This window comes from Psammomys obesus, unplaced genomic scaffold, assembly GCF_907164565.1.
Source record: "Psammomys obesus unplaced genomic scaffold, mPsaObe1.curated_primary_1811, whole genome shotgun sequence".
NCBI lineage: Eukaryota > Metazoa > Chordata > Mammalia > Rodentia > Muridae > Psammomys > Psammomys obesus.
Window position 1 is genome coordinate 956,868 of NW_026589732.1, and position 23,975 is coordinate 980,842.

Here is a 23,975-nt window from a genome sequence, read left to right on the forward strand (position 1 = left end):
CACACACACACACACACACACACACACACACACACACACACACACACGCACACACACCAGCGGTCATGGTAAGATCCAGCTTAGAACTGTGGTCTACCTCTGAGAAACCAGAACTCCTCAGGGAGGTGGCACAATGGCAGTGCCGCACACCAGGCTGTGTACTCCGTAACCGTGACTTGGACTGCTCTGTCTTTACCCTGCTGCCTCTGATTGGTTCTCGGCATACAGCCCCCCCTCCTCCAGCCACATACAACTTCCTACCATTGCTCTTTAAAGACAGGCCTACACATCTCCTTCCTCCACTCCCAACAGCCTATGGTGGAGCACCTCAGGACACCCACCCCCACTCCCACCACGCTCCACATCCGGCCTTGTATTGCATTTTCCTTCCCAAGACCCAGAGATCTTCCTTTATTCAGTGAGCGTGCGGGGTGCTTTTCCCAACCCCTGCTGCTACCTCATGGAGGTGAAGGCCCTGACCCTCAAGTGCAGAGAGTCCCGTGCCCTGCAGCCTCCCATCTCCTTGAGGGCAGGGATGACTTCATGTCCTCACCGTGGCCCTGCTAGAGGGATGGGACTCTATCAAGTGTCTTTCTCTCTGTTGAGGAATCAGTGCAAGAAGAGCACGAGGACTCTCCTTGGCCAGCCCACGCTGACATTTTGGAGACAAAACAGACCTTAAGTGGAAGAAGGAGTCAGTGGGTTAGGTTTCATGGGGACCCATGGCAGAGCAGATGTCTTTTTGGCAACATAGTAGGAATTTTACGAACAAGTCTTCAGGGTAACCAAACAGCCAAGAGGCTTGTTTTGAGGCTGTGTGGAAAGAAATCCCAAGGTAGCAGAACACCATAAGCAAGGAGAGACCCACTGTGCCTCTTCAGGAAGGAGCAGGGCCCATGGTCCTTCAAACATTCCTGCAGGTTATAGATGACAAGGAGACGATTGCCAAGACCTAGGGGCCAGACCTTGGGAGAACACTGGGTTCTGTGATTTTTGGACCCTGAGAGAAGACTCTTCCCTTGGGGAAAAACTGACAGCTTATCCTACAAGGAACGGGCAAGGCCACTTTGTGAAATGATGGGGGAAATGAAGTAGACTTGGGACTAGAGTGTGGGCACTGAGCATAGGTAGGGCATGCGGGGGCCAGAAGGAGTAGGATGATGAGTGACTGCTGAGCATGAAGAGGCAAGATGGGTTCCAGAACACTTCTCAGTCTCTCCTCCAGCCTGGCAGCACATGACTAGAGAGTCTGAGTCCAGCCCCGCCAAGAGGTGGCCAGAGGAGAAGGGTCTCACTGACTAGTGTGGACAAGCCAGAATGTAGCATGAGAACATGAGCGTGCCCTCAGTGAGTCAATATTCCTTCGAGGGCCATCATTCAGTGACCAATGGAGGCTACCCCACCCCACAAGTCTGAACCCCAGACGGTCCCAGACAGTGGCCCTCTCCCTGCCCTGCTCATTGCCTCCCAGCTTTGGGCTGGGTACCTTGGCTCAGGTGTCTTTACAGGAGATGTTGTGTTAAACACCCCAGGATTAACTCTGGGAGTCCCTCATCCTCTGCATCAATTGCATCTAGGCAATCATCTCAAGGAGGGCCAAGCTTGCAGGACTTGGGTGAGTTGAGCAGGTTTGCCCTGGTTAGGCTTCCTGCACCTCTCTGCAAAGTCAAAGCTTCAAGTTAAGTCCGTGCATCCCAAGGTCAGAAGGATACAGAGCTAAACCATTTTAAGTGAAAGAAGCCAGTTGGCTGGAAAAGCAAGGGTCTTGGGAGTCTGTGCAGTCCCCTCCACTCCTGTTCAATAAGAGATTCAAGAGGGAGCTCTGGAGACTCGTGCCACTTTGCAGATGGAAAACTCAGACTTGGCGGAGGAAGGGAGCAATCGGCTTGTGGCCCAATGAGACTGTGCAGAGCTGACACCTCAACCCAGTGCCTGCACCAGCCCAGGGCCTTCTTATGCTCATTCTTCCTTACAGAGTGACTGACCGGGGTGGGGATGGGGAGAGCGTGAGCATGTCCCAGAGCAGACTACACAGGGCTGAGGTGTAAGTAGCCAGTCTTTAAGATAGCCAGTCAGGAGCTGCTTTGGTGAGGGGCTTTCTCAGGAATCATGGTAGCATCTCCACCAAAGAGGGGGGCACCTCTATCAATCAGGGAGCATTTCCACCCATGTGGGGAGCATCTCCAACTCTGTCCCTGTCCCCAGGTTCTCAACGATTGATAGCAACTGTAAGCAATGAACACTTGCAGAGAAACTCTAAAGCACAGGACTCTTGCAAGAATTTTGAAAAGGTTAACTCCTCTAACCATCAGTAACCTTAAGACGTAAGGTATTGATATGATCCCTTTCTTACAGGAAAATGAGATGTCCTGGTGAGCCAGTGTCGAAGTCTACATGGCTAGCCAACCTGTCCACTCCATTACCTTGCTACAGGACTGTCTGTACTTCTGGCCACAATCCCTGAAGTCCCGTCTCTCAGCTGGGACACTGTCACCGTTACTTACTGACTTCATCTTCCAGAAGGAAATCTGACTATATAGATTTTGAGAGTGAACATGTTTTTCTGGGGTTCAAGACAACGGGGGGAGGGGCTAACCCTGTCTCCTGGAAGGTGGAGGGGGCTGTGCTGCAGCCACCCATGTAGGGAGAGTGCTCGTGCCCTTCCCAGATGCCTAGGATGGAGTCAGGCAGGTGCACCTGTGGAAACTCAGTGAGCCTGAGCAGGGCTGGGCCTGGACTCCTGGACTTCTGCCTCCGGGGATCCAGCTCATTCTTCAACAAGTGTCTGCCCTTTGGGTCATGTTTGGTCAATAGTTTTTGCTGCTGGTACACACACGTTAAAACCTTGATCCCTCAAGCAAAGGTTCAGAAAATCAGAACCTTGGCAAAGCACTCGACTCAGAAGGCCAGATGAAAAAGCAATAAAAGCAACTTAGGGGAAAGGGGAGTCAATAAATGAGAGGGGAAACAAGAAGGCAGACACAAAAGTGAGTACAGTGAGGCCAGTAAAGTCTATGGCCAGGCCACTCTGAACTTGCCCAGTCTCATCTGAAAAGGCCACTAAAATAGACATACCTAAGCCAAGATTTAAAACAAGCCCCATAGAATTAACAAGATAAAGAACGAGGAAAGCTATAATTGAAATCACAGAAGAAATAATATTTATAAAGAATATACACTGAATACTTAGAAATAGGAAATTCTTAACAAAAAGGCACACTTTTCCAGGAAAACATAATTTACCCTAATTAACACAAGAGCAGCTAGAAGGTACCAATAGCTCAATAATCTTGGGAAAAGTAGAACAAAGGCCTTTATTTTAAAATAAGAGCCTTAGCTGGTCACTGTGGTGCACACCTGTAATCCCAGCACTCCAGAAGGCAGAAGCAGGTGGATCTCTGTGAGTTCAAGTTCAGCGTGGTCTACAAAGCAAGTCCAGAACAGCCAGGGCTATTCAGAGAAACCCTGCCTTTGGGGAGGGGGCACCAAAAATATCCTTGTCCACTTAGCTTCATGAGCAAGTTTTATTTGTTCTTTTTTGGGAAACTTGTCTTAAATCTTCAAAGGATACAGTCTTATGTTATTAAATGGTCCAGTCTATAAGTCAAGAGAGTCTTCCTAATTCATTTCACCAACTTGGCATAATTGTAATGTAAGCACTTAACAGACACAGGAGAAAAAGTAAAGAATTAAAGGGGTTAGTATCATGATTCATTCATAAGGTACCAAGTTATTTCATTCTTGCTACTATTAACAGTGGTAACAAATGTCCACCATCACACTGATTGAGCAATGCTGGAGGAGAAATGGCACGCTATAACCAGATGAGCTTTATTCCAGGTATGTAAGGATGGTTCAATATAAAAACATTTGTTAGAACTTCCTATCACTATAACAAGGAAACAACAACAACAATAACAAAAACCTGCCTGACTGTATGAAAGAGATGGAAAAGACATTGACCACCATTCAAGATTCATTCCCTGCATGTTAGTGAGTAAGAATCCAAGCACAGGCCAATTGTACACTGATTTTAAAATGGTCAATATTATGTTATACTTCATTGTTGAAACACTTGGAAAAATTTCTATCAAAGTCAAGAATATAGCATGGAAATTTATTATCAAGAAAAATTATTATGAAAGTTTCATTCAATACAATAAGACAAGAGGAGTAAATGTGGGATTTGGGAAAATGGCAACCAGAATTACAGTTAGCCAGATTTGTCTTGGACCTGGGAAATCCTAGGACAAGCAGCTCAGCTGCTAGAACTAGTGAAAGAGTTGGTGGGACAGCCATGTAATGGATTGATATCGATATCAACTTTTAAAGACTGAGTAGCTCCAACCACCTTGTGAGTTAAGAAGAGCCTTCGTCTTCATCTTCCGAGGCCTCCTCAATCTGTGCTTCCCCAATTTCATTAACTCCTGCCAGGCTGCCTGTCCCCTCCCACCTTTGCTCAGGCTGTTTCCCTTATAAGCAGCCTTCTTCCTGTCCTACGCATGTGACATTCAGTCTATTCCCCAAGTCACCTGCAGGAGCCTGCTCTCCACACAGCCTTTCTAGTCCTTCTGATGTCTGCTTCCTCCAGAGGTTTCCCTGTCCCTCGTTCCAGAGCAATGGAAATACCCCGGAAAGGAATGGACAAAGCTGAAGTGACAAAATTTTAATGGCAAAATAGCCCTTGCTTTGTCCTAATGACTCCATGCAGGAGGAAACAGAAGGAAAGAGCAGGTAGGAAACCCATCCAGCAGGTGGCTGGCAACTGGGAGGGTGGGTTGATAAAATGAGCACCAAGACCAGATGATCAGGTGACACTGTAGAGAGAGAAAGAGAGAGAGAGAGAGAGAGAGAGAGAGAGAGAGAGAGAGAGGAAGCACTGAAAGTCACAATGGCGATTACTGTCAGTCCCCAGGGCAGGGTTGTGTGACACTGGACACAAAGCAATGCTCAATAACATTCTGGAAGGGGAAGGCATGAAGAGCACCCAGGGCCCTGCAGCTCCAGAACCACCTCTGCCCCTGAACCTCTGTGGGATCCTGGGCAAGTCAGACTACCCCCACCTCCAGCCTCAGTTCCCCCAACTTTAGAAAGTCAGCCTCTCAGTGACCCTGAAGTTCTTGCTGGCCAAGTGTGCACACACATGAAGGGCACAGGCCGTGAGTGTAAAGCTGTAAGTGCTTGCAGCCTTAATTTCCCCTGTAGGTGTGTAGCACCGCCTGTCAGGCTATATGCATGCCCGGGGCTGCTGGCAGCAGATTCTTCCCAAGTATAGCCTCGGTGGGGCTTGGCGCCAGCTCCAGCCTTGTCTGGCACTTGTTATTGTACTGGCTCATTCCTTCCATTTCAACAATGTGCCCTGTGAGGAGCTGGCAAATGGTGATGTGTGCTCTACAAGGAACCCTGCCTCCGAGTCTCCCGGTTCCTAGGGGCTCCTTTGTGTTACCCATGAATCCACGATTTACTCAGGATACTCCAGAAACAGAGCTATACATACTCCCTACGGAACATGCAACCTGTTGCTGGGAAAACTGAGGAAGTCAGACAGACAACTTTTTGTGTCACCCCAATTTCCTGCACTTCTGCTGGGGACCAGTCAGGATGGAGGCTGTTGATGGGCATCTTCATCACTGACAAAATTCTATATGAACCAGGGCAGAGGATGAGCTCCAGCTTAATACAGTAGAGAAAACATCAGAATAGTGAGGAAGAGTGTTAACCCTCCGGCTGCTAGCCCTGCTTTATCACCCACCCCTGCGTGAGATCCTGCTCCAGTGTAAGCCTCAAGGTCCTTATCTTCAAAAAGAAACGCTTTCCCTTTACTTCTGCCATCTTGAAAAAGAAATGGTGACCTGACTCCAGAACTGTACCAAGGATGTAACTACTTTTAAAAACTAAGGAAACAGAAAGGAATGCTCTTTGGCTCTAGTTGAACAGAGGGGTTTTCTGCCCCTGTAGGGTCACAGCTGTGGGCCTCGCCTTGGACAACAGGGTATGACACTGTGACACTCCCCAGGTGACCTTGACATGAGTGTGTGACTGAATGTGACCCTGTGCACGTCCGCTGTCACCATGAGAACATGTCCCACTTAGCCTCTCCTCCATGAAGCAGGGACATAGAGCTGAGACCGACCCCCCACCCAGTCAGCCAGTTTCCAGAAGACCCCCAAGGGCAAGAAAGCGCAAGACAGGCCCTGCATTGCAGTGTGACCTGCTAATCATCCTCATCAGTACTTTATCATCACCATCATCCTCACTGCTCTGCCTGGAGCCTCCAAGGATGCCCGTCTGAATCCAAGACGAAGTTGTATACATCCTCAGTAGGAAACAGACAAAGTTCAAGGCTCAGATTTGCTATGTTGGCCTCTGAGGACTTTCCTGGCCTGGAGCGGTGGATCCTGTGACCCCGAGAGCAATGGACATTTCTCCTGCCTGTTCCCTTCTCCATCCCTCACCTCATTCGGTCCAAAGCAGCTAGATTCTACAGCTCTTGCTCAGCTGATTCAGGCCTTCGGGCTGGGAGGCCAAACAGAATCAACATCTCAAAGGCGGCAAGACATAGAAGCTCACACTTATGTCCCTTCTCTCCAAGGAGGGGATAATTTACATCATTGGCAGGGCTGCTATGGTGCTGGTGCTGACAGCACCCTTGCAGATAACTGAACGAATTGATTAGGTTCCTGACACACAGAACTCCCATGAGTGAGTACATCTTGTCCGACTTGGGTACCCTTCTCCTAGAAAGAGCAACCAACCCCAGCCTTGCCTACTAAAAGCAAGAAATTCTAGAAACTTTGAAACTCAAGGCAAACTCTTGTCAATCCTGAGAGGAGGGGCAAGACTTAGGACCTACCGCTGAAGTACCACTGAGAAAACTGAAACCCAGAGGCCTGACTGGCTCAAAGTCTCAGGTGAAGTGGCAGGTGGGGGCTTCACCTCAGGTGCCTGATGTCTAGTGAAACTCAACTCTTGCTGGGTCATTCACAAGGAAACTGGACTCCAAGATGCTAAAACTTCTGTGGAAGTCTCTATAATTAAAAGCATGACACCTATTGATGATTAGGAAACTAATGGGATGGACAGGGAGAAGAGAAACAGACATAGTGTTCACACAGCTCCAGCCTGGGGTGAGGAAAGGACCCCAGCTCCCTGGGGGCACATGGGGACCTTATATGTGGTATTGGGTAACCCATGAGCCATTTGGGACAAAAACCAGATGGAGTGAGTAGACTCTTTACAGCCCTCAGAAGAACATACTCCACAGGCCTGAGACAATCAAAAAGCTGCATGCAAGCTGGTACAGCAGCTGAAGTCCCCTCTGGGTTAGGTGTGTAGACAGGCCTCGAACAACGACTCAAAGCCAGAAGCTGAGCGCACGCCACCGCAGCATGACTCAAGATGGACCCAAGACCTGAGCGTAAACATGGAAACTAAGGATTGTTCAGAAGAAAAACATGAACATCTATGACTTGGATTAGGACAGGCTTTCTTAAAAATCATGCAAATAAAACAAACAAAAACAAGAAAATTAAAATTATTATTATTATTATTATTTTTGCCTTAAAGGGCATTATAAGAAAATGAAGATGAGCAGGTGTGGTGACACATTCCTCAGATCCCAGCTCGTGGGAGGCAAAGGCAGGTAGGTCTCTGCAAGCTCAGAGCCAACCTAGTCTACATAGTGAGTTCTAGACCATCCAGGTCCACATAGTGAGACCTATCTAAAAAAAAAAAAAAAAATTTTCTTTTAATTATTAAAAAATTTTAAAAAGAAAAAAAAAGTGAAGATAACCCACAGTTTGGGAGAAAATATTTGCAGATCAGGTTTTTCATAAAAGGCTTCATCTAGAATATATTTAAAAACCAGAAATTATTTTAAAAAGAGAGAAAGAAACATACCAATTACAAACGAGCAGAAGACTTTCATAGGCACACAGATAAAAAGGAGCAAATATAAGCCCAGATTAAGCTGCTCAGCACCATAGGCCATTAGGGAAATGCAAATCAAAGCTGAGTGACACAGCGTTTCTCCCCCACCAAGACGGCTGCATTAAAGAGACAGATTGCAGCCGCCCTCCACAGCCAAAGGAAACTGGATTTCTCATCTCCTGCTGGAGGGAATGTAAGACGGTGTGCGTACTTCGTAACGGTGGTTCCTCAGAAGGTTGGGCATAGAGCTGCCATGTTACCCAGCAATATTTTGAGTTGTACAACCAAAAGAAATGGGACCAAGTGTCCCTGGGGAAGCCTGTATGGGAGTGTTGGTAGGAGCACTATTTGTGATAGCCAGAAAATGAAAACCCCCGATGGACAAACAAAGTCCAAGGTTAGAGTCCAAAAGACTTACAGAAAGCCTTGGAGGGACATGCGTGTGTGAATTTAGATGTACAAGTGAAGGGAAGATGTGACGTTTTGGGGGTGCGTTTAGGGGAGAGGGCATGGCCGCCAGAGGGCAGCCTTACCTCCAGGGATGAGGTGCTGGGTTGGCTCTGTGAGGGTCAGGCCTGCAGGGACAGGAAGCCCCCAGAACCACTCTCTCTTCCACACATCCTCCCCAGTTACCTCTAGAGCCAAATGGAGACCTCAGAATGTCTGAGAGACATGTGGGCCTGAGTTCAAATCTTTCCTCCATTACGTCAAACCTGAGTGACTTCAGGCAAGTAATAAAACCTCCTGAGTCTATTTCTTTCTATTAGTGGGAAAACAGGGCTCTTTGAGGGCAACAATGGCCCTCTTCATGATTGCTTTCTGGGAGTTCTTTGTCACCCTTCCCATGCAGAGGTGGTGTCTACTTCCCTTCACCTTAACTCCGGGCAGCCTGGACACTGGCCCCTCAGGAGAGCCACGGCTTCTCAGGGGTTCCACGAGCCGCGCTGCGGGCCAGGCACTGCTTGTGCCTAATCTTCAGTGCCAGCCATGTTTCTAGCATGGCCCATGTTCTAAGTATATGCGTGTCTTGCAGATACCCCTTCATTTAATGCCTGACACCCACGAAAGACAAGCCCCATTACCAGCCTGTTTTACAGATGTGGAAATAAAGATGTGGAGGCTGTTTAGGCACCTGTCCAAGTTGATACCAGTTGGTAGGAAATGGAGCCATACTCATACCCCAGCAGCCTGATACCACACCTCTCCACATTCCTCTCTGCACCCCAACTCTTGTTCTCCTCCTGCCCCTTGACTGGAACTCTCTGGAGATCAAGAGTTACTACCTTCTCTGCCCTGGCCTGGTATGTAGTAGGCGCTCAGAAAGTGTCTGCCAAGATGACCTTAGTTCACTGATACAGTTCTACTCAGCTGAAGGAGCTATGCTGTGGCTCCCTCTTACCACAACTCGGAGACTCTTCCTCACCGTCTCCACAAAATGACCAGACCCAGATTACCAGTTTCTGCTCAGTTGCAACTTTCTCTGTTTCACACAGCCCCTTCCTAGGTAGTCTTTGTGTGTACTGAGGGCGGTGGTGGGTGGGGAGGGTGGATCCAATTAACTTCAGATTTAGCTCATAATCAACTTATCTCAACTTGCTCGGTTCATCGTGTGGCAGTAATTAACCACTGGGGTTGTCACTCCAAGACACATGGCACGAAAATCCTCCAGCCCTTGCTTCAAGCCCTTGCAGAATTCATTACTCTGACAGTGTGCAAAGCCTCCGCTTTGGATGCCACGGGGCACGGGCTCAACCCCCCTCCATCTACCTGATGGTGAGTGTGAGGGAGAGAGAGGACAGACGCATCACTCCACTCTCACTCCTGGAGAGGCCAGGCATTAACGGTGAAAGAGTTTGGGGTGGGGTAGGTGGGCAGGAAGCTAGTGATGGCTCCTTGATCAAGAAGGGGGTTGCTGTCTTTGGGTGGTCTGTGCATGTGTCTCTCCCTCTGTCCCAACTATAAAGAACTATGGTAGAATTTGTTGGAAAAGGTTCTTCATGTCCACACTCTATGAGCTGGTGGCCTTATTACTGACCTGGGGACAGAAAGAAAGGCTGGTTCTGGCAGCTGCTAAGATGAGCTCATCAGCATCTGCCTGATGCCTGCATACACCCCCTGCTTCCCAAGAGCCTCCAAGCTGCACCCAGTAAAGAGAGGTCAAAGGTCAGCCTTATGACCATGTGTCCAGGAAAGAAAGCCCTTGAAGGAGACGGGGTGGCTGGCCTGCATGCCTTTGCCACAGGTCTCCTCACTAAATACGCACGAGGTGTGCAGTACCTGTTCAGCTACCTAAAAGGAGGGGGAGCCCTGGTTTTCACCTAGCTTCACTTCATTTGGAATCTTTTCTTTTTACATTAATACTAACAACTAATGTGATTTTAAAATAAAAAGATAATTGCTTTTTGCAAGCTTTTGTAATAAATTTATTTAAAAATTCTAAAAACAACAAATTAAAATAAGTATATGACCTGAAGAACAAAGAAAATATGTCCAAAGGCCACGTCTAGCCCCTAGGCTGCCATCCGACCCACCTCACCACCAGCAGCTCCGCCAACTGCCAGGCCTGGCTAGAATCAGGAGTGCTGCCTGATGCCCAGGGACCCGCCAGAGAGGAAAGGAAAGACCCAGATGGTGTAGGAGGCCAAAGAAAGAACGGAGTGATAGCATTCAGGAAGAGGGGGGTGGGAGTTCAGTCAGCGATCTGGGGCCACCTGGCCTCTTCATTCCTGTGGGTGGCACTCCTAGCTTCCTGGTCACTCTGGTTTCAAAGTGAGAAAATTGCTTGTGAAAATGAGAACCATACTCTCCAAGTCAGTCTCCAAGCCTTGCTGACTCTCTCTCTCCTACTCCACTGCATGGACTTGTCCTGGACCACACTGTCCTTCTCTCTCTCTCCCACCATTGTTGCAACTTCCCCCAGGCCTCCCCACCCCCACCCGACGCCAGGGTCTACGTGAAGAGTGCAAAGACAGCACACCTGCTCTGTCATGTCACCGAGACTGCAGAAGCCTCCTCCTCCCCAGGACTGTTCATGGAGTCTTTCACAAACCCCTTTCTCAGAGCTGTGAGAGATCTGAGGAACACCCCTCACAACTACACAACAGGTCCTAAAGGCAGGCAGCGTAGAGGGCCCCTCAGTGTCACCAGACATTCCCAAGGGGTATGTCTCCGAAGGAGCATATCAAGGTTTGGAGTGTTGGGCTGAGCTCTGGCTCTGTGAAGGCACTGGCTAACATGCAGATGTCCATTGGGTAAGAGAGACGACCTCCTAGGTTTTGCAGAGAGGTTTCATAGGTCATTAACCAAGTTTGTTTTTAATCTGGTTCTTATGCTAATATTTTTACAACGCTTTTCCTGAGGAATTGGAAGTATGGCTTGGTAATAGAGTGCTTACCTAGCACACACACAGGTCCTAGATTCAATCGCTGGCACTGCTAACCCACAAAAATTATTTATTTTGTTTGGTTTTTGGGTCAAGGTTTTTCTGTGTAGCCTAGGCTGTCGTGGAACTCTCTCTGGCCTAGAACTCAGAGCTTCGCCTGCTTCTGTCTCCGGAGTACTGGGATTAAGAGCATGTGCTACTTACTATGCCTGGATTATTGTTTTATTATTTAATTCTTTTTAAACGGGGCTCAAGAGGTGGTTCAGTGGTGAAGAGTACTGGCTACTTACTCTTCCAGAGGACCTGGGTTTGATTCTCAGAGCCTGCAAAGCTACGGAGGCACACGACATTCTGTAACCCCAGTTCTAGGGTGCCTAATGCTCTCTTCTGGCCACTGTAGGCCACAGACACACACATGCTGCAGAGGCCAACATGCAGGCAAAATGCCCACATACAAAGTAAACTAATTTACATTTTCTGTGCTTGAGTGCTTGAGTGTGCGTGCATGACACACCACGTGTATGGCAGTCAGGGCAGCTTGTAGAACTGACTTTCTCCTTCCACCGTGTGGGTTCTGGGTCATCAGACTTTGTGGCAAATGCTCTCACCCAATGAGCCATCTCCCCAGCCCACAAAAAAAAACTTGTAAAAAGGCTTTTCCTGAGAGAGGGTATAAATCCCTCTTTCTCAAGTAGTCTTGGAACCAATAAATTTCCCAATTAGTTACAAATAGAGTCAAGACTTCATTTCACATAATATCAGTTTTATATTGGTATAATATTCATGCTATGGGTCAATGTTTGTCAAAGGTTCCTGTGATAAAGGTATTGTCCCCAGAGGGGCACGATTGGAGAAATTGTGGGACTGTAGGAAAAGTAGGACCTAGGGAGAGGTCCTTAGGCCATTTGGGGACAAGTGTTCGAAGGGGATTATGGGACCCTCACATTTTAGTTTTTACTTCCTTGTCATTACGAAAAATGTCTTCCATATACACACCATACCACTATAATCCAACATCCCTTCTAGAGGACCAAAGTTACATGAACCCTGGGCTAGAAAGTCCAGTACTATGGACTAAGTACACATCTCTCTGGAATATAATTATCCCCAGTAACTTATTATAGCAATTATGACTAAAACAATTACGTTTTTAACTGTTCAAAAGTGTATTTGGACATACAAAAAGTGTATTTGTTCAAAAGCGCTGTAGGAACCATGCCTAAGACAGTGATATGAGCTGAAGATTTCAAGCAAGATGGACAACTGCCACTTTGGGGGAAGTAAGAGAACAAGGCCAAGAACTTGGAGGAGTGAGGCCTGTTACACAGCCTCTCTCGTCTGCACACAGTGTGTTTTGAACTGGCTCACAGCCCCCACTGGCAGATAAGACATACAAACTGACTGCTCCAAAGTCCCCTCTTCTTTTGGACCTGCCACTATCAAATGGTGTGCAGATCACAGGTACAGTTTGATGATGGGGGTGGGAGGGGCTAGGGAGATGGGTTAGGTCCTGCTGTAGCAGCCCACCTCAGCCTACACAGTGGCCAGTTAATTGAGATGAGGGGCAGCCAGCCATCACAGCAGATCTGGCAGGATCCTAATGACAGGCTTATTAGCCTTTAGTTTAGGGAGTGTTGTTTCTCTAGAAACAATAAGCCTACATTTCTTTTCCCTAAATTGCTAATTCCTCACATGTAACTAATTCTGACTGGTCTTTCTCTCTCTTCCTGTTCAAACTAAAAGTGCAGCCTGGACCTGCAGAGTCAGGAAGAGAAAGAAACCCAAGCACTCAGTAAGTAATTGGGTGCCATTTACTTTTCCATCTCCAACCTCCCCAGTCGTTTGCCTGGGCAGATCTCATCGGCTTCTCTGAAGTCACTGTGAGCTGTGTTCTGGGGGATTTTTTTTTCTTTGTTTTGGTTATTGATTTTGTTTTGGTTTTTGAGATAGTCTTCTGTAGCTCAAGACTGAAGTCACTAAGTAGCTGAGGCTGGCCTTGAACTCCACGTCCTCCCGACTATACTTCCCAAGGGCTGGGTTTATAGGTGGGTACTACTATACCTGCCTGGCTGGTTGGTGTGTTGGTGCCACCGAGCCCTTGGGTTCTGGTTTTGAGAGAGTGAATTCCATGTGCCTGGAGTTTTAGAGCAAATCCTGGGGCTTAGTCAATATTTTCATGTACATCTGCGGCTTACTCCTGTCTCACTGGCAACTGTTGCTCTAACACAACGAGGAAGGCAGCGCCTTGATTGGCAAGGCCGACAAGTAGCCCCACCACACCCGTGACTCTGCGCCTTTCTGCCAAAACAGGCCCTGAGTCATGGAGAGAAGGGGGCTGTGTTTGCAGCCGGAGGAGCAACAGGGCAACTGTGGTTGGTCCATTGCTTGTTCGTGCATTACCTGACATCTACTAAGAGATGCTCCTGGTTGCCCCAGGACCCAGACATGAGAACAGTCCTTCTAACAACCACGTCATGCATGTAGCTCTTACCGAGTTCCGAGCACGGTGGCTCTGTGTGTACATTTCATTTATGCATCGCTCTGGGGGATGGAAAACTCTGCGGTTCTCAACAAGGTACTCAGCTAGTAAGGGTGAGCTCCGCGGATGTCGACTGAGGTTCTGACGGCAGAGCCTAAACCTCCCTGCCCACATCATGCATCCCGTGAATTCTTTTCCAATAGACAAATCACAGAATACAAAATGCACTTTCCCTTTAACTAGCAGTTCTGGTTCTAAGATTTTACTGTGGAGATACACAGGAAAACACACTGAGACTTACACTTAATTAGAAAGCATGGGGAGGGAGGGAAGAATGAAAAGAGGACAGGAGGGAGGACTGTGAGTGTGGGGATTATGAAAAAGACCTCCAACATATATTATTAAATGTATGAAACAAAATATAAAAGAGGATTATGTATTACATAGTTTTGTCTCTGCTAGTAAAAAAATGGATAAGATCCATGTGGTAAGAGATAAATGAAATATTACTGAAAACAACACATGTTTACACTAAACTGAACAATAAAGCTGAGATTGGCAGGGAAGTGGCTTATTTGTTTTATTATTTTTTCTGTACAGTTTGAATATTTATTCACATGAATGCATTACTCTTTATTCGAAATTAACATTTGATTTTAAATTAACTTTTTTCTTAAGAGCCAGACAGTGCACATATCCCAAGGAGTCCACACAGTCTAGGAGGAGAGATGATATTCAGGATGCATGATGCTCAGGCCTCCTCCTGACCCGTGCTCTGGAACAGAGCTGCCATAGGAGGAAGTCCTTGCTTTCTGGGACAGCCTCATGATGCCAGGAGTACACCGGCCATGACACTTATAAAAAGACTTTAAATACTTACTTAAAACTTTCCAGGCCTCCCCAGGCCAGTACCCAACACTCAGTGGTAGCCTGTCCCTCCTGCCTGAAATACCTGACTCAACAATGGCAGGCCTTTCCAGGAGGCTATGAACAGCCAAACGGAAAACAGACCTATTCCGAGTCCTTCCTGCCTCCAACTCTGGAAAACCTAATCTTCAGGGGCACTTGAAGCATCAACAGACTTGGTGGCTTACTTTCCCCAGATCCCACCAGTGTATTTAAAACAGCACAATAAAGAGCGAGCGGGGAAGGAGAATTTTGACCAAATCACACTGCCAATAGGATATAGGGCAGGGAAGCCGCAAGGATGGCATATTGGTTACTTTACTCATTGCTGTAACACACTGCCCGGCTGACGCAACTTGAAGGCAGGGTTTGTAACAGCTCACAGCTTGAGACAGTCCATCATGGCAGGGGAGTCACGGCGGCAGGAGCAGGAAATGAGTGCCAGTGCTCAGCTCAGTTCTGCTTTTACTCAGTCTAGAACCCCGGAGCAAGGGACAGTGCCACTCACACTTTCCTCAGTTAATCCCATGAGAAAATTGCTCACAGACAGGCGCAGAGGTTTGCCTCCTGGGTGATTCTAGGCCCAGCGGAGTTCTCCATCAGGACTAACCATCACATACGGAGACAGGAGAACAATATGAGCAGATGCAGAGCCCGGACCTCTGTGGTCTGGGTAGTTAGTTGTGATACCAGTGTCTGCCCAGTTTCACTGGAGGGTCAGTTACGTCTATTCACAGGATAAGCCTGGGCGCTGTCCTCAGAAGCAGGAATCTTTTGCCTTCCAGACTGACTGTGCACATCTTACCTATACACAGAAAGACTCTGGTAAGTCTCTGTGGCTGTAAAAACAGATGGCGAAAGCTCTTTGTGCAGGGGCGGCAACAGGACAACCCTCTGTGAGACTAGATTGCTGAAGGGTGCCGACCACACCCCTCCTCCCATATGTTCCCCTCTAGACCAAGCCATCTCCAGGCCACTGTAGAACAAAACTATGTCTTTGCCTCTTTTTAATTTGTCTTGTTTGAAACAGAGGTTGGCCTTGAACTCACAACGTTGCTGAGGGTAGCCTTGAACTCCTGATACCTCCATGCCCAGAGAGCAGGTGTGGGTCGCCATGCTTGGCTCATTTTTATCTTTCGCTGCTTCAGAATCACACAGAAATGTGAAGGTTGCTGGGTGGCGTCCTGCCCAGGGCTGCCCTATTGCTGTCACCCTGCCCACGCGTGGCCGCTGCTGCTACTTCAGAGTACACTCCGCAGCCACAAAGTGTGAGGCAGCCTGCCTTCCTGAGAGGTGGCATCCGTATCCGTATCTCGCACCTCATGGCTGAATGAGGAACAGGAATGTGGGAAGCGCAGCGTTCTTCTGAAGGTGTCGTCTAGGTCTGAGGACAGCCCGTCTTTATGGAGGAGGCGGTGTGGCGCGGTGGTCTCCACTCAGCTCCTGGACCCAGGTCTGCTAGCTGTGTGGCCCCGAGCGTCCCGGTTCCAAATTCACGAAACCGAGACCATTCCGTCTGCCCCACGGCACTGTCGCGTGGATGAACACAGCGCACAGCTCAGCATGTCCACTCATGATACCACTGTGGCCACCTGTGGCTCCCCGGCCCACAGCCACCCTCAGTGTGTCCACGTTGGTCTCAGAAGGGCTGTTCTGTTCGTGCCAGGCCACTCTCAGTAACCGCCCACTCATTCTTACTGCTTATGTGGCAGAATGCACGCTTAGTTAAAAGAACGTTCTAGAGAAGTGGTTCTCAATCTGAGGGGTGTGCCCCTTCAGGGTCAAACAACTCTTTCACATGGGGTCTCCTAAGACCGTTGGAGAACATAGGTATTTACATTATGGTTCATAACAGTGGCAAATTTACAGTTATGAAGTAGCAATGAAGTAATTTTGTGGTTGGGGGTCTCCACAACATGAGGAACAATATTAGGAAGGCTGAGGACCAATGAGTTACAGACTCCACCTGCTGGGGCCCAAAATCCAGCTCTGACACTTACAAGGCTTTGGAAAGATAATTGCCTCTTGTCCTTACTGCCAAGGGAGTTGGGGAAAAGGGAGGCTACAGCTTCTCTTTGCTGATACAGTTAGGAGGCTTGACAGACACATGTGGACAGTGCCTGACTCGGAGCCCCCCACGTTGCCCACTTTCCACACTCCCAGCCCTTCCTGACACATAGCTCCTTCGTGCTGTGCTTCTGCCAGCTTGGGGCCTGTGTGTATTAGGTGATGGGAGAACTGAAAGCCACTGGGTGGAGAGGGACCCTCTGCCTCAGGAGCCACTAACCCCAGGCCCACAGTGGTGCAGCCTGTGCTGTGCCTGCACTATGGCTGGAGAGCGTGTGCTGAGCATGCAGTGCGGCTGGAGAGTGTGATCCGAGCATGCAGTGTGGCTGGAGAGACTGCGCTGAGCCTGCATCGAGAGCAGTGGAGGTGCTGTGGCGCTCCCACATCTGCCAGCCACTCTTACTTAAGTGCACTGTCCTGTTCAGGAGTCCCCACAGCCCTGTGGAGTAGAACAGCCAGTGCTGCTGTAGTTGGGTGCTCAGTCTGGAAGGTATGAGGACGAGCTCCAGCCATCAACAGCCTTGGACACATCTCCTTTCCGTCATCTACAGACTGAGACTGGTTCAAAGGACCTAAGACGCCATACACATATAGCCTGTATCAGTTAGGCTGTTTTTATACATATGAAGAAAGGTGCCAAGTGACGCTGTGACAGATTCAATAATTTGCCCAGTGTCTCATAGGCAGAAAATGGGCCAGGTGAGGAGGGGTGAGGGTTGGATTTAAAATCCCAGCAGCCTGTGCTCTTGGCTGCCAAGGCCTTTGCTCCAGGCTGGCTAGATTCAAGCGTGGTGGGAGGGGTCTAACGGCCCTTTCAAGCTAAGGAGTGAGGAGGTGAGAGCTGGAGGATCAAGTGCACAGCCCACTGAGGTAGAACCAGCCTGGGCCTGAGTGTGAGAAATCCCATCATGTGAGAAAGCCTCAGGCATGTTCCCTCCGCTCTTGGAACATCCTCCCTTGGAACCTGGTGCCCTGATTTGCTTACCAGGAGATCAAGCAATGCTACAGCAATGTTTAAGGACTCAAGAAAAAGCCAGGAGGTAAATGACCATACCACTTATATATGTTGAACTCTCGCAAGGGACTCAGGTCCATCACGTCCTGAAGCAACACACCACAGCCTGTCCTTGTCACAATGAGAGGTCCAGCTGTCAATGTCACAGAGCCCTGCCTGGGGGTTACATCTGGGCAAGGCTGATGTCTGCCAATACCCACTCTCACCCTCAACTCTTTCCCCAATCCAATTAGTAAGGCCAATCAATATTGGTATCCAATTGCCAAGAGGAAGAGGAAGAGGAAGAGGAAGGCTGGGCAGGTGTGCTGCTTGCCAATGAAAACCAAGCCTGCCCTGCTGCGGCACCTCCTACAGTGCGTAGCAAATGAATGTGCTGCAGAGAACACCCATTAAATCGCACTCGCTGGCGGGCACGGCAGGTTGCCAGAGCGCTGCCCCTCCCTTCCCAGAGAAGCAGGTATGGGGTTTGACCGCCACAGTATTTCTGCCTGCTCTCAGCCCCTCTATTGCTCAGATTCTTGCTTGCAAGTCGCTGCCAATTTGGGTCTTGTCCTGTCCTTCTCTGTCTTGCCCTGCCCTGCCCTGCCCTGCCCTGCCCAGCCCTGCCCAGCCCTGCTCTGTCCTGCCTCCATTATAGGTCATCAGGAGGCACAAATGGGATCCCAGTAGGGATGGCAGCATGTGCAATGCAGGGATGGGAACTCTTACCATATGGGGAACATCATGGAGGAAGGAACACAGGACAGCTAGCTCTCATATATAGCCAAGAGTAGAAGCAGCTGGACAAAGTGGCACATATTTGTAATACCAGCACTTGGGATGCAGAGGTAGCAAGTTTAGGAGTTCAAACCCAACCTTAGCTTCATAGCCTGGCATATATAAACCCAGTGAGAGAGAGAGAAACAAAGACAGAGACAGAGACAGAGAGATACAGAGAGATATACAGGGATAGAAAGACAGAGATAAAGATGACAGAAAAAGAGAGACAGAGAGGAGAGATTGAGCATTCCTGGAAATAGAGACACCAGCCATTGAGGGCCAGCTTCCTTCAGAAGGGGTTGGAGAGGGTCTTGGTTAGAGAGGGGTGAGGGTGGGCTGTTGTTGGGTTTAATCTGCTGCCTCTTCCTGGTCAGTGACTGGGTCTGGCTGAGGTGAGTCCAGTGGGTGGGGAGGGGGGAGGCAGCTGGGTGTAAGGTGTGAAGGCTGGCAGAGTGGGGGGCTTGGGAGGGAGGATGGAGAGCACATCAGACATGCACAACCTCTGGGCCGCCTTTATCCTGACTTGGAAACAGTTGCCGAATCAGCGGGTACCAGAGCCCAAAGGACACTAAAAGTCAAGCCCGGGGTTCAGTTTGCTTTTCTGAGCCTCCAAGGGATCTTAGGGCCTTGGACGAATGCTTTCTACCAGTGAGCATTCCTTGGCTTATGCAAGACTCCCCAGGAAGATTCCAGATGAGCTAAGTTTTCCTGGTTTAAAAAGAAAAAAAGAAGGAAGGAAGGAAGGAAGGAAGGAAGGAAGGAAGGAAGGAAGGAAGGAAGGAAGGAAGGAAGGAAGGGGAGAAGAGAAGAGAAGAGAAGAGAAGAGAAGAGAAGAGAAGAGAAGAGAAGAGAAGAGAAGAGAAGAGAAGAGAAGAGAAGAGAAATTTGCCTTTGACACTACAGGCCCTTCTACTCAAGGAGATCTTTTGAGCCTGGGAATCCAAGATCAACCTAGACAGACATAAACAGAGCTCACCCACAAAAGTCTTAAAAACTTCAGCAACACTGGAAAGGACTCTGCCTTTTCTGCAAGAGTGAAGGCACAGCGAGGGTACAGCCATGTGCAGAGAGCCAGCATAGCCAGGCCTGGGCCCTAGAACCACCCTGCCCCTTTGCTGCTTTCTCCAGCTTCTGCTTCCTCCCTCTGTTCATAAGCATTCATTCCTCAAGCTCAGGAAGTTGACACTTAGACTAGGGCATGGGCTCCCTGATGAGATGAGCCAGAAAGTGATTGTGTCTGTGCTTGCTTGTTTGTTTTGTTTTGTTTTTAGTAGCAACCCTAAGAATATTGGTATCTTCTTGGGCTCTGTAGGCATGGCCAAGTAAGCAGAGGCTCTGGAGCCTTCTGGAAGCCACTGGGCAGGAAGAGCTATGGTGACACACAGAGCAACCTGATGGCAGAGAATCTGGGATTTCTCGGGTTTGGAGGTGGAGGAAGGAGAAGCGGTGCACACTGAAAGGGAAGAGGGCTCCCCGGCACAGCGTCAGCATGAGTTTGGTTTTGCTTTGACAGAGGTTATGTACTTGAGACAAAACTTTTCTACGTAGCCCAGGCTGGCCTGGAACTCTCTATGTGGTCTAGGATAGTCTCAAGCTCAAGATCTTTCTTCCTCAGTCTCCCAAAGGGTGGGGTTATGGGTGTGTGCCATTGCGCACAGCATTCACCTTGAGTTTGAAAGCTCACCATGTCAAGACTGACAGTCCCACTACCTGCACTGTTCATGGGGCCTCAGGCAACTTAGCTTCCACTCCCAATTTTTTTTTAAGCTCCAAAATGGAGCAAAAAGCACTCACTTAGTAAATTTTTGTGAGTCAAAAAGAAGCTGCATGGAGTCTTAATTCTCAGGCACAAAAGGCATTCTTCTCCCCCTGGCCTTCGGGACTCAGGAACCCAGAAGTCCCTTCCCACCCAAACCCCTCTCTCTCCAGACATCCCCACCAAAATACGGAGAATTAAAACATGCAATCACACAGCTCTTGACGGGAAATGCTTTGGAAATTTTCGGCTCCATTTACTTCTCAATCTAATTTTGTCCTCGGTTGCACATTATGCGCAGATGGAGTCTCGTGTGGTTTCCCGGGCGCTCCACACACCAGCAGGAGGCAGCCGGCAATAGTTGCTGCTCTTTCTCTCCCAACACATGAGAGGCATAATGAGGGCATCCAGCGGTCTCTAGTGGCACCCCTAGATGAGAGGGCCCAGCCTGGGCACTTTGGCACACAGGTCAACCCACCTCTCCTACCGTTTCCTCCAGTTGGTACTAGGGTATAGCTCATAGCCAATTCTAGCCACAACATAGGTTCCCATTGCTGTCCACCCTGAAAAGTGCCCCTACCAGGCTCCAGCCTTCCTCAGCCAGACTCTGTGGCTCTTCACTGCCTCCAGTTCACACCCAGACTTCCACTGCCCTTTTCCCAACCATTTTGATTGAAACTGTCTAGACAGTGTGCCCTTCCCCACTTCATCTCCATGCCTTGGAAAACTCTGTGACGCTCTCAGCAGTTCCACTTTGGCAGACCCTTCCCCTCCAGCCCTACCCCTGGCAGTCCCACATTCCCTCTTGAGCACACTCGGAGCCCTGCACACGTGTCCACATCCTAGCACCTGTGAGACTGATAAGACAGCTGTTCACTAGAAGACGCAAGCCTGACTGCCTCCAACAGCCACCTGGGACTTAGTCACCTGGTCCCTGGGAATGCCTGCACCACGCCTGGCATGAGCCGAGACCGAGTGCCCATTAGCTCAGAGAACATTTTCCCAGCCACTGCACTGAGCTAGACTGGGTGAGGTGCTAAGGACTTTGTGCCCATACGGCAGGAGGCGTCTGTTGTGTGCTTTGTTATCTGCCTCATCTCCCAGCTCCAACCAGGGAGCTACCCTGACCTCAGCCTCCCTTTGTTCCCCCCATGGGACTACAGCCAGTCCTAGCTTCATCGCTTCTCCTTCATCCACACGGTTGCAGCTTTGCCAGGTCCTCTCCTTTTCTCTCTGGAGGGTTTGAAGCCTCTATGAGCTCGTCAGAGCTTCTTGCTGAGCCTCAGCCTCATTTCATAATCCCTTGCCAAGACCCCCAAGAGATGCCTGCAGGATCCCTATAGGATGCCTATAGGATGCCACTCATGCTTAGAGGCCTTGGAGGCTTCTTAACACCTGATATTGCTAAGACCTAGCTCCCCAGGAGCCTCTGTGCCGTGTCCCTTCCTCCTCTCCATCTGCTTATCTCTGTGCTGGGTGTCCCCGAAACCATCATCACACTATAGTCCATCTGCTTCCAAGATTTCCTCATCTCTCTTTCAGCCTGCCTAATCCCTGTCATTTTCAAGGTTCCAGTGTAGCTTTCTGGTCACTCCCTACAACCCGGGGAGGTAGAGGCGGCCTTCCATATGCTCCTGTGAGGACATGACTCTTCATGTCCTTTAAAGGAGCTCCAACCTTTAAAAACATTTACTTCTGCTGCCCCAGGAGCCTTGTTAGGAAGGGCATGTGCATGACCTCATTTGACCTCTCTAACAGCCTATGAAGAGAGAGCTCTTCTTGTTCCTAGGTGTGGAAACTGGGAACCAGAGAATTTCAAAATCCTTTTCAGCATCTTTATGGTAGGGGTAAAAGATCCTCCTTAGGCCTGGCAGGTAGGCAGGCACCCAAATTCTTGATGGAGGGGCTCTGTGGCCTCACCCTGGGGGAGGTCTCTTGGTGTCCACTCGGTGTGGCCCACCGTGGCCAACACTTCACCTTATTTAGCCTCAGTTTCCCCTTCTGTAAACCTAGAGTCAACCCTTTCCTTGTTGCCTTCCCTAGGATGGAGTGCTGGCAGGTGGCAGTCCTTACATAAGTAGCTGGGCTGTGACAGGCTGTGATGGGGGTGGGGGAGAGTCAGCACAAACTTTAGAAACTGTCCCAGTGAGGAGTTTCTTAGTCCTCTTAAAACCAAGGCTTTTCATTGGTTTCTGTGAGATAGAAGGTGACGGAAGGGCTCCCATTTCTTCCCCAAACCAGACTGTCCCTGGGTTATTTAAAATCACCATTTCGCTGTGCCCATCCCCCACCCCCAAACACAATTGTGACAGTCAAGCAAAGAAAGGGGAGAGAGAGAGGGGAAAAATCCATAAAGGCTCTGCAAAGTGGAGGCCCGTGGAATTCTCCGGCTTCTGACCACCGGTTAGTGACGTCAGGATTTATAACTGTATTAAATGGTGTGACAGGCAGCCTTGATATATCAGTTCTCCTTCTCCCCAAATCACAGACAATAAAAGCTTTGGCAGTGAAAGTCATTCATCATCATAAAGACCCGAGACATCCTGGTCATCAATTTCACTCACATCCTTAATACCCTGGAGAGGGTGCAGGAGTTGAGCACCTCAAAGCAGGGAGGAAAAAACACGAGGGGAGGTTGAACAGGAATAATTACAAAGGTCAAAGGAGGGATTCACCTGAGAGAGCACCACGGCCAGCCACAGTCACTTCCTGCTGCAGGTGAGCTCCGGTCACAGACAGCCTTGCCCTTTGGATCTGCCTTGGGCAGTCTAGAGGAACACGGGGTGGGAGCAGCTGAAACAGGGCCCCCAAACCGTACCTGGAAGTTCTGGGGAATATGGACATACATGTGGAACCCAGAATCTTGGGGATGATTCCTATGGGAGCCCCTTACTCTATCCAGAGAGATTTTGAACTAATGAAGACCTAGCCCCACACTGGCTATCCACGTCAATCTTCCTCCTCTCAGCCTTGCCAGGGGTTGTGCTCCCCGGAGTAAAGAATATCAAAATATTCCTAGTCCATCCGGCTGGTAGAATCACTGCCCCAAACCCTTAGTAAGTCCTTAGCCACTCCTGTTCCTCTCTCAGCCTTTACGACCCCGCCCCCAAATCCAATCACTTTGATGGTGCAGAGATGGGAGTCTAGAAGAATTGGAAGGCTCCAGTTAGTGAGGCCATCTGTCCTTCCTATTCCATCACATCACCTTCCTGTCAGCCTTCTCGGGTAGCCAGCTAGGTTTCTCTGCCCCTCATAGTCTGCTCTCACCCTCGACTCCTGTTTATCCTCTCTGCCAGCAGGGCAGTATAGAGAAGAGAGCAGTCCTCTCAGCCTGAAGGTGAAGAGCTGAGGACTCAGCTGAAGAGAAGCCAACCTGAAGCCATGGCCCTCCTCAGGCTTGGCCAGAAAGCTGACAGAAGAAAAATAATGACAGCTATTTCTGTCTTGCTTTTTACCCCCTCAAAACAAGACAATTGAAAAAAAAAAAAAAGTTTGGGTCTAAGTTTGGCCTGGAGTTGCTGGGTTTCCCACACTGGATGAAGTCGATAGAGTGGGAAAGTCCTCCAGGGGCTAAGCTTAGCATGCTGAGATGGCTGGACATCTCCAGATGGCCTGGCCTACGTAAGAATGTGCTAGAAGCCAGGGGTCGGGGGTGGGGGGTGAGGGGTGAGGGGTGGGGGGT

General features: G+C 49.2%; 1 protein-coding gene across 1 annotated transcript in view; it reads right to left on the bottom strand.

Annotated features, from left to right (window-relative positions):
• The window catches only part of Pax5 (paired box 5), a 176,961-nt gene that overhangs the window by 37,463 nt on the left and 115,523 nt on the right, over nucleotides 1-23,975 (bottom strand). The window lies entirely within an intron of this gene.